Below are 12001 nucleotides of genomic sequence, written 5' to 3'. Positions count from 1 at the left end.
TGATAAATTAAAAATTATTATAAGATTATAAAGTAAATAATATACATTAATATTTTGATCGAGTAAAATATAATATTGTATCTATATTCAAATATATACAAATATATTCATTTTACTTTATTAATATAAATATAATCTACTAAACTTTAATTACTATTCAAGATAAATATAATTTTAACATAATTATGATTTGTTATTTTTATTATGTATAGACATACACTTTAATTTAATGTACTTAATGACTTTTTTTAATTTTTACCTTTCCAAATTCATACGTGGATAGAAAAGTTGGTAGAAATTGAAGTATAAAATATTAAGTAGATTGTAAAGGGCATAGACAATTCTTTGTTGTAAATTAGCATATTTAATATTTTTGAGGTGTAAAACCATAAGTAGATTATAAAAGGGGATTAGTTTAGTCACAAAAGTTAAAGAGTTTTAGTTAAGCTATAAAAATGAGGGGGAATGTTCTATCTTAACTTTGTGAAAAAGATAGATTGTAAAGATTATACATTTTCCTTAAAAGCTAATAATTTAAGTATAGTGAATTGGGAAATTCTTGGTTGAGGTATACTAAGGCAGTGGAGATAAACAATTGGGGTTGAACCTCTATTGTTGAACTAGCTTTATTTGATAAATTGTTTTGATAAAACAAATAAAAATATTTTTGAATAAAATTTGTTTTTGAACAAAAAAAATTATTAAGTTCAAAGCTTAAAAATCATTTCAAGACTTCCAAACATCTTAGAAAACGTTTTGAACACTTAGAAAATTTTGGGCAAACTTTTGAACTCGATTGAAACAATTTAAATCAATTGAAAAACTGCTCCTTACAAAAAGTATCGATATTGTAACAGCCCGAATTTGGGGCTAGTCGGAATAGTAGTTTCGGGACCACAAATTTGACGAGAAAAAAATTTATTTTCATTATATTTTTATGGTCTACGATTTCACAAAATGATTTCGTGAAAATTTCATTCGAAAATTTTGACGTTTGGGCACTCAATTTAGTCAAAAGGACTAAATTGTAAAAAGTGCAAAAGTTGAGTTCTAATATATTAGAGGTGTCCAATTGTTATGAAATTTTAAATTGGACGTCTTTATATGGTAATTAGACCATTGGTTAAGTTGGTGGACAAAAATGGGTATGGTTAGACATGTTTCCAAAGTTTTTCATTAAGGGCATTTTGGTCATTTAGTTATTAAAATGAATTAAAAACAAAATTAAAAGCCAATTTTTGTCCATATTCTCCATAAGACCGAATTTTAGCAAGGGGGGAGGCATGGTTAGGGTTTTCAAGCTTCCAAGCTCAATAGTAAGTCCATCATTGCCCCGTTTTTAATGATTTTTACGTTTTTGAGATTACCGTAATATGATTTACTTATTTCTACCATTTATTTGAGCTAGAGTTGATGTTTAAAAATTTACCCATGGATAATATGCATGTATTTTGATGTTCTATGGAAAAATATGAATGTTTGGAGTGTGATAAACGATTTTTACTAAGTAATTTTCGATGAAAATGCCTAAAAGGATTAATTTGTAAAAGTTAAAAAATGTCACAAGTGTGTGGATAAGTGAGTATTGTGGACTGCTATAGTTATGAAAATGGTTCAGCTAGGCCTGAAATTCAAGGAAATTGAATAAAAATATTTTTCGAGCCTAGGGGTAAAATCGTAATTTTGTGAAACTTTAGGGGTAAAAATGTAATTTTTCCAAATTATGATTTTTGGACTGGAATGAATATTGTGAATGTTATATAAGTTAAATGTATTGTTATAAATCAAGAAAGACGAGAAATTGAAATTGATCGACAAAAAGAAAAGTGAGAAAAAGTGAAAAATTCCCAAATGAACCCTTGAAATAAAAAGGGATACGAATGAAGTGACAAAAATGATCACATGTGTGGCACGGATTGTGTGTAGGCCACTATGTAAAAGTGAAAGTGATGGTCACGTGTATAGTACTATGTGCAGGCTACTACGTGTACCGGAATGATAGGTCGCATGTGTAGTACTATGTGCAGGCTACTATGCGTATCAGATAGTTTCGATCATGTGTGTAGTTCTATGTGCAGGCTATTACGTGTATCGAATGGTAATGGTCACATGTGTAGTACTATGTGCATGCTACTATGTGAACCGAACATCATTGATTAGTAAGGTGGTTGCTATGTGTTGATTCCACCAGACATTATTGATTAATAAGGTGGTTGCTACGTGCTGAATCCACCGAGTATCTGTTATTATTCCGAAGTGTTCATCGGGAAATTGACTAAGTGTAATTGAATAATGAATATAGGTGTGGAATTGAATTGAATATCGACTTAGAAATGGAAAAGTGAATTTTGAATTGAATTGTGATTGAAAGTGAAAAAGTGAAATTATGAAAGAGTACATTTAGCAATAAAACAGTTTAGACAGCAACAGTTGTGTGATTTTGAAAAATCACCAAAAATGATGGAGATTGAATTAGAGGCTGAATAATATATGAAATTGAATCTGAATGAGTCTATTTTCACATAAAAGAAACAATGCAAGCAAAAGAGTTATATATTTTGAGATATTTGAAGTTTAGTTAGATAGAGTCAGAATGAGTTCGGAATCCCCTATTCTGACTTTGGAAAAATTTCAAAAATTGTACAAAAATAATTATGGGATAAAGTTTATATATTTAGAATCTTCAGTGAATCTATTTTCAATATAAACAAATGGAAACAATATCTGAATTCTTTACAATGAGATAATTAATTTTTAGTGAAGAGAGGTCAGAACTATTGAGCAATGAAACAGGGTAAACTTTAAAGAATAAACTGTACTATTTGGATAAACCAAAAATTTTGAAAATTTTATGGTAAGAAGATATGTGAATCTAGTTTTAGGAAAAATTAATAGTTCTTAATTTGGAGCTTTGTAGCTCCGGGTAAAAATAATTTAGTCACTCTAACTCGGAGAGATAGTTTTAAGTATACATGTAAGTGAATAGTGAAACTATAGAAAATGTTATTTCTAAGAGTGTTATGTACATTAAGGATGTGGAATGGAGAGGAGGAGGAGGAAAATTGGAAGAAAATATGAATGATTTGTGTATAATTGGCCATATGCTCGATTATAATCGATAAACGATTGAAAAGAAATAATGTTTATAATTGTGCATTATTAGTTATGGTTAAAGTTCATGTGAGAAAATAAAGTTTCATAGTATGTGTATGTGGTATACTTGGTATATGATTTGGTATGTAGCAATGTCAGAAATGGTTTATGAATTAACTCATGTTGATAAGTTTGATACATAAATAAATGTGGTGCTTATCCATGCTTATAATGCTTATACTATATGTTTATTTAGCTAGCATGTTTGGTGTGTATGCTTAGGCTTTGGCCAAGTTGTGGCTGGATTATGCCACATTAAATTTATAAAATTATGCATTGAGATGGTAAATGCCTAGATGGAAATATGTTTGTGATCATAAAAGGGTAGTAAGGTTTAAAGTTTGTAATCTTGATTAAAATGGTTTATCATGTGGTTAGTTTTCAAAAAGAACTAGCTTGCGACTATGGTTGAGTGTAATGTTTATATCTTGTGTGATATGCATAGAAAACGAGAGTGGAAAGGAAATGAAATACTAAGTTCATGCTTGAAGTGTAAAATGACGCAAAAAGGGGACGTTAAGTTAAACGATAAATATGTATTAGTATTGAACTTAATGAAATTAAACTGTACGTGAATTAAATGGAAATTGCAAATGATATGATTTGAATTAAATGAATTATTGTGGTATTGAAATGTATATTGGATTGATAAATTGAATTGAATCGTGAACATGAGAATCGTGAATTAAATGAAATGGAAATGAAGTATTGAATTGCATAAGTATGTATTGGGTATCAGAAGCCCTATTTGTTACAAATATAGTATTTTGAAGTTATAACGTGAAGATTTATAAAAACATGTTAAAAATTTGAAGATTTTAAATTTGAATGAAATTTTATAACCCAATTTAACATGTTTATAAGTGTATGTGTTCTGGTAATGCCTCGTACCCTATTCCGATGTCGAATACGAGTAAGGGGTGTTACAGATATTTTCTAAAAAAAATCGGTTCCAATATGATTTTTATCGATACCAAAGTTGCTTACTATCCTGCATCAAAAACTGAACAAAAGTGATAAGTATCGATACTTTTTAAAATATATCGCTACCTATTGAATTTTATCGATATCACTTTTGCATTCTGTTTTTCATGATTTTTCAAACAATGACAAAAAGTATCGATACCAATTAGAATATATCGATACCTTTTACCAGGTATCGATAAATCATCTTCGGTATTATTGTAAACTAACTTTAACAATCGTTGAATCAGGTATTAAATGTTACTAGTATTGATACTCGTAGAAAAAGTATCGATACTTTTTGTTGCAAGTGAATTTAATGGTTTGGTATTTTCATTCCCAACAGCTATATTTATTCTCTCAACAAACACAACAATTAGAAATGAATTAAAGGGTATAAATATCAGCCCCTAAAGTTCCTACAATAAGAAGAAAGAATATTCAAGCAAAAAGAACAATAAAACAACATTTGTGTCAAATATTTCCATACTTTTTTTTCATACACTTGTGAGCTTCATTGTTATTCTATTAGCTCAAGTGATTTTCTTTGTAATTGAGCTTAATTTGCAAACACTTTGATTCTATAAAGATTATTTCTTTGAGAGGGTTTGTATCTCTTTGAGAGGGTTTGTATCTTAAGGTTTGGATAGAAATCTTAAGGGAGTTTGTAAGGTTAAACATTGTCCTCAAAGGTTATCAAATTAGTGAATTTGGGAAAATCCTTAGTTATGAAAAGCTAAGGTAGTGGTGTAGGCAATTGGGGCTGAACCACTCTAAATTCTTATGTTCAATTTTCTATCTTTTCTCTCTAGCATTCACAAAATTTTTAAAAGTCAATTCACCCCTTCTTGGCAAATTCAATTTGATTATTTGAGCTAACAATTGGTATCAAAGCTAGTCTCTTTTAGATGTTTTAACAACCAAAGAAGAGATCCTCGAGGTAGCTCAACATTCAACCAATCAATCTACAAAAGATGGTGTTTACATCCGGTTCAGTTTTTCTTGGAGAATCACAATCCATCTCCAAGCCTCCTTACTTTAACGGTGCCAACTACTCTTATTGGAAGACAAGAATGATGGTATTCATACAAACGAATGATCTTACCGTATGGGACATCATCATGGACGGCCCTCTAGGCAATGTCCGATCGATTTACTATCATCATCAATGGATTAAAGTCTTATGGAAAGACATATCCAAACGAAGATGTGGTAAGGAAGATGCTTCGAAGCTTGCTTAAATCATGGGAAGCCAAAGTGATTACAATTGAAGAAGCAAATAATTTAGAAACATTGACTTTGGATGAGTTCATCGGTTCTTTACTTACGCATGACATGGGGCTCAATGAAAAGGTTGAAGAAGCCAAAATTGAGAAGAAAAAGGTTGGTGTTGCTATTAAATCCACCATAAATGAATATAGTGAATCAAGTGAAGAGGTGGATAAAGACAAAGAGATGGTCATGTCTGCTAGGAGATTCAAGAAGTTTATGAGGTCCAATAGGAGGAGAAAATTCCAAAAGAATGAAAGACTCGAGCTTGAATCTGTTGGGAAATGTGCCAATATTATAGTAAACATGTAACTATTTTCTATTTATTTGAATGATGAATAAATAAATAAAGTTAATTTCACATTTCATTATTATGACTTTTGTATTTATGTCTTTTATATTTTGCATGCATAGAAAAATTGTGACAAGCAAATATTAGCTCATTGATTGTCTAAAGTTCAAAGTAAAGATAAGTGGCATTGTAAAGAACGTTTACATTGCGAGAAAGACAACTTACTTTAGTAGATAATCTAAATAAGTCCATAATCCCGTAAAAGAATCAAAGTGAGCATTTGATTCAAATACTGAGAAGGATTATTATGTCGTCTACAATTTCAATTGGAGAGATGGCTAATCTTGGCTATCGGAACAGTTGACTCTATGAGCAGAGACATAGATCTATTCATTGGTAGAATGATACATTGGACTGGACCCAAGATGAATTAATTTTGAATCTGTTTGAAATTTAATTCACTTATGACATTCGTAGTGTGATTTACCTAAATTCCTGAGTTAGTCACTGATCAAGCATATGCAACTCATGTGTTTTGATATAAGTGAAGGCTTATGCTCTAAAGATGATTGAGCCCATATCCGTTATGTTAGGTACATGACTTGTGTATGGCATGACTTTACTAGCAAAAATGAAATTCATAACTCAATTAAAGAGTTAATGATATCCTCTTATTAGCATTGTGTGGATTGATAAATATGGAGCGTGGCAATGGGTTGCTCATTCTCGAATGAGTAATTTATCACAGCCATTTGTTGACAATGATCATATTAATCATTAAGAAGACACAATGGTGACAATGAGATAAAATAGGATTGAATTGAGTGAACGAATTTAACTCAAAGGAATCAAGGATATCATATTAGGGAAATACACACATGACGAGGTCATTGGACAAAACAGTTGGATGAATTGCTTTCGTAAAGAGTATACAATAAGGAGTTTTCAATCATGGTACTTCTTGTGGACAAACTCCATGATTAAGTAATTGTGAATTATCGGAACGATGCTTCTAGACATAATTGCAATCACTAGAACCTAATTGTATATTTCTGATTGGTCCCTCCGCTAGCTCAACAAAAGCTTGATCGGACTGCATTTGAATCAAAAGAAAATTCTATGCCTTTGAGAATAAATTAATTGAGTAAATTTATTCGATGTGGAATTAAATTAGGTGGTCGTGAGAATTGTTCAATTAGAGAATTTGATTAAAGAATTTTCTTGAAAACTTAATTTGGAAAATCTAAGTGATTTTTAGAAAAATTAATTTTGATTAAGTAAAATTAAATTAATCAAAATCAATTAAAATTAATATAATATTTTTAGAAGTTAATTTTCAAGTCAGACAATTGACCTAATGGGTAATTGAACTTGAAAATTGGATTTAAGATCGTAAATTGGGCCTGAAAGCCCAAAACCGAAACCAAGACCTAAAAACTGGTCGAATCGAGCCTGGTATGTGAAACTGGGTCGACGGTCCAACTGGTGACTAGATCAGACCAGTCGAGTCGTCACTGACCTAGACCGAACCAGCTTGGGATACCGTAAGGGTGTCGCACCTACACCGCCGGACACGGCGGTGCCGGTGGCTGCAACAGCAGCGTCCCGATGGCCGGCGGCGGTTGATCGTCGGTGGTTGAGTAGTGGAAGAGTTACACTTCTACTAGGACTTTACTAGAGAATTTGATTTCAGATTAATTATTCCAAAAATAATAATATTTTAATAGTATTTTATTAACTTAATATTAAAGTGATTATCTTAATATTAAATTTAATTTAATATTTATCTTGTAGATAAACATTATTCTATTAATTTAATAAGATTTAGTATTAAATTTAATATTAAAGTGATTAAGTTTAATTATAGTTGAATACTCTAAACTTTCCCTATATAAAGAGAGCATTGGGCCATTATTTATACACACTCGAATTCAAAAGAAAGTTGTAGAGAAAAAAATTCTCTAAAGAGATTATTCCAGAAAATTTCTAGAGATATTTTTTTGATTTACAACTTGACCCAAAAATTTAGAGAAATTGTAAAATTACCCCACTGGTAATTTTTGTGAAAAATTTTCTGATTCAAAGCGAGCCCACACTACGTGAGCTTGAGGATAGCAGAGAAGACTACTCGGTCGAAGCGCTCATCCTAGACGAATCGAAAATGTATAATTTTGATTAAGTGTTTATTATTTTAGATATCACAACTAAGATCTTGTTTTAGAAAAAAAATTTAAAACTCTGGTTTTTCCCAACTTTATTTTTCGCTACGTTTTCCAAACTCATTTTTCCAACAGAATCTACCAAGGAGAAGGATCCTATCATATGCTATGAATGCAACAAGTCGAGACACATCAAGTTCGATTGTCCCCAATGAAAGAAAAAGGGATCAATCAAACAAAAGCTCAAGGCTCATGTTGCTACTTGGAGTGATGAGGATTCATCCAAAGATGAAGATCAAGAAATAGTCAACCTTTGTCTTATGGCCATTGATGATATTAAGGTATCTTCTAACTTGTGTAATTCAATTTCTTATTCATTTGACGAGTTACAACATGCTTATCATGAATTGAGTTTGGAGTTTGAAATTATGGTTTCAAAATATAAGAAAATTGTTTCAAAATTAAAAGATGAAATAGTTCACTCTCCAAAGCCAATCATGAACTTGAATGTAAAATTCATGATATGCAAGCTATCATAAATGATTTTGAGAAAAAGAACCAAGACTTACATTATTTGCTTTCAAAAGTTCATGATGATCATCAAAAGCAACTTGAGTTGTTTAAGAGCGAAAAAGCTCACTCTAACAAAGTTTTTCCAAAAAGGTTTGAAAAAAGGAGAAATTCCAAACAAAACTATGTTAAAAATAGATTTAATTACTATAAACATCGAGGTCCCTCAAGGTTTTATAAAGAAAAAATTGGTAAAAGTATATGGGACCCTAAAGGACTTAATGTTACTATAACACCCTTTATCCCGTCAGGAATCATGGCGTATAATGCTTAGCCAAAGAGACCACCTAATGGACTAGGGCGTTACCAACAAGTTCAAAAATTTTTACTCAACTTAAATCTTTAGAAAACCGTTTTGATTATTTCCTTTCTTTGTTGAATTCTATAAATCTTCTTTCATTCCATGACGCATTTTTAGTAAAATCATTAGGGATTATAAAGGAAAACTCTATTATCCATCTGTAGCACCGCTATGGCATATACATATAACTGGTAAAATTCATAATAAACCATTCTTAGAAGTTAAGCATTCATTATCAAAGTAAAGGGGTAATTCCTTTGAAATAGAAACAGTATAGACAAAGAAGATAATTACAAAAGTTGATTATATAACAGATTTATATGTCACCTGCCAAAATTGTCATGCATAATAGAAAAATGGACAAATGGCTCACTCGAAGACGTAGTTCTAGCGTAGTCCCCTTATATTAATCTTCTTCTACAACAAAACGTCTGAGAAAGAAAAGTAACAGAGTAAGTTCATTTGAACTTAGTGAGTTCCAAATAGACACAAAATGAATACAAGAACACCGATAATCCTCAAGCAACAATACTTATAAGAAAAATAGGCATTTTTGTAAGACTCGATCTCACAGACACAATACGTTGATTCATCAACCGCAGTCTCTGATGGCAACACTTCACCAATTTAAACATAACACCCATAGTACCCAGGCAGACACATACCACCAACTTATACTTACTTTTCACAATCATGTTGGTTTACCTGTGACCCATCCTTGTGCCTGCCTCGGACCTACATTTCAGAATAAGAATCATATATCCATCGTTATTATATTTCTATTTACCATAATGTCCTTATTAAATTGAACATGTGTTTTCCCACAAGGTCAAGTCGTGATCTGTCAGTCCGTTTTGCAATATGTATGCCTTATCAGAGGCATCACAAACAGATTTTTTTCCATGTTTTCACATATCACAAGTTGACTAGTACTGGACTCGTGTAACAAAAAGGGTACTTTACATTGACAATGAACATACTCAGTCATACACATTGGTTGACTACACACACAACTAGACACAACGCATCGACCCATTTACAGAAAAGACAACTTACCGTACACAACCCACATATTATAGAATTTTCATAACTCAAAAGAAGTAAGAAAGAACTCACTAGCAATTTTAGAATAGAATCTACTCAACTGGTCATTTGCCTCGATTGTTCGGACATTCACTAGCTTCTTGAGCTAAATAAAAAACAATTATAATCATTATACTATTTTCCTACTATAATTTAATCATGCATGCACTACTGCAAAAATGTAAATTCTATCGACGTCATCCTAAGGTTTTCTAGGAATTACCAATAAGTTGGTACTTATCAATGGCGTTTTACTAGCTACTAGAAACTTTCCTCGTCTTCTTTAGCGAAGATAACTTAAAAATTTCTAGAGACATAAGAAAGAACTCAGAGAAAAACAAAGGTGAAACATGTCGATTATCGACATCCTTATACAGCACAGACAGCGGGGACAAAGCTTAGTGGAAGGGTTAGAAAATCCTACTATAGCACTGTAACCTAAGAATAGGCTTGCCTAATCATCTACCAAACATAACTACTACCACTAATCAATTTAGTAAGTAATAAAACGTTACTTGTACACTAAAACAAGTCAACTAAACAAGTCATTCAGTTACCTAAACACATCAAGCTGTCATCAACAGTATTCTAGTTCGATTTTAACTAGGTCTCAACTAAACTTTATTGAGCCGTCATTTTCTTGCTAAAATACGAAAAATAATTCTGCCAACAACTTGACTGCCTCCGGACGTACTAACGTCTAAAGTGTAATTCCTACAACCAGATATAAGAGTTAGGCGATTTCCAAAAGTATACAAGTCAGGTTGTAATATGGTTTATACAACAAAATATTTAAATACTTCAAGGATCGTACCCAAGTGAGGCGAATACTAAATTAATTATAACTTCAACGTTAATAGATCTATTTAGTATTTTAATTAAATTATATTACGATAAAACATAAAGAGAGAAAAATTGTATTAAAGAAAAATAAATAAATTACATTAAAAGAAAAAAAAAGGAAAACTAATTTGTTGAGTTAATCAACTAGTCGTTAACCTAGTAAGATCTCTCGATCTTCTACTAAACTAACAAGTCAGCAAGAACTACTTACCTCTCAACCTCACAGCCCAGACTGGATTGGGGTAAGGTGTTTATGGGTAAGCAATACAATTTTAGGTTCATTCCCACCTAAATGACTTCTTAAGATTGTCAAGCCTAGGGTTTAAGCTCTTCCTATCCCAACTAGCTGATCCGCTAAGAAACCCTACATAGGAATTAATTACTTCCACATCCACTCGCAAATCCCCCATAAGAGGATTAGTTCCTCATGGATCTCATAAACAACATAAACTTGATTAAAAAAATAAACATGAAAAGTAAATCAAGAATATGGGTTTAAGAGAAATCTTAATTTGTATTGAATATTGAAAACACATAAATCCATAAAAAGTCAACGAATCCACAAGTCAAATTCTCTAAAGAACAAGGATGAAAATAAATTTTGAATTACAAATGGAAATCCTAAGTACAAAAGAAACTAAAAATTAAAAACTAAATAAAATATTCAACCTAAACTAGAATAAAAGATTAAAGGTATATAAAAGATGTTTATGAAGTGTTCAGTGAAGCATATTTATAGATTTAGGGTTAGTTGACATCTATTGACCTAATTTGGCTGACGTTTCCTCATTAAAGTTTGTTGTGCAGACCAAAATGCCCTCAGCTCATTAATTCTTCATGTCAAGGCAGTGTCGTGACATCCTTAAGCATATGTCATGACACTGGTGGCAGTTTACAGGTTCAAATTTGGATTCAGGATTGTGTCACGTATACATAGTATGTCATCCACTCAAGATTTAGGTATGTCACACTATGAACGTCATGAGTGAATAAATCCACAAACGGATTCAGGATCTATTTTGCTTGGGTCTTATCCGATGTATTGTCAGTCACATCTATGTCTCTATCTTTTGAAAATAATCCGCTCTGATACCCAAGACAAGGCACCTCTCTAATTGGACTTGATAGACAATGCATCTCAAGTCTAAAAACAACATTAACAGTTCATAAGTCTAATCTCGAAATAATGATAATAATAATTGTAATAGGCCCAATTTGCCCGGGCCCAAAAGCATAAATAAATAAAACCAATAGAAAACAAAAAAAAAACCAAAGTCCAAATGTCCATTACATTGACCCAATTTAAAAACCCAAAATTACATACCCAAAACCCATTAAACAGAGGCCCAGTGCACCTAGCCCACTAAC

The sequence above is a fragment of the Gossypium hirsutum genome, chromosome D02 (genome assembly GCF_007990345.1).
Source record: "Gossypium hirsutum isolate 1008001.06 chromosome D02, Gossypium_hirsutum_v2.1, whole genome shotgun sequence".
Lineage (NCBI taxonomy): Eukaryota > Viridiplantae > Streptophyta > Magnoliopsida > Malvales > Malvaceae > Gossypium > Gossypium hirsutum.
The sequence above is the reverse complement of the archived record's forward strand: the minus strand, read 5'-3'. Positions refer to the sequence as shown.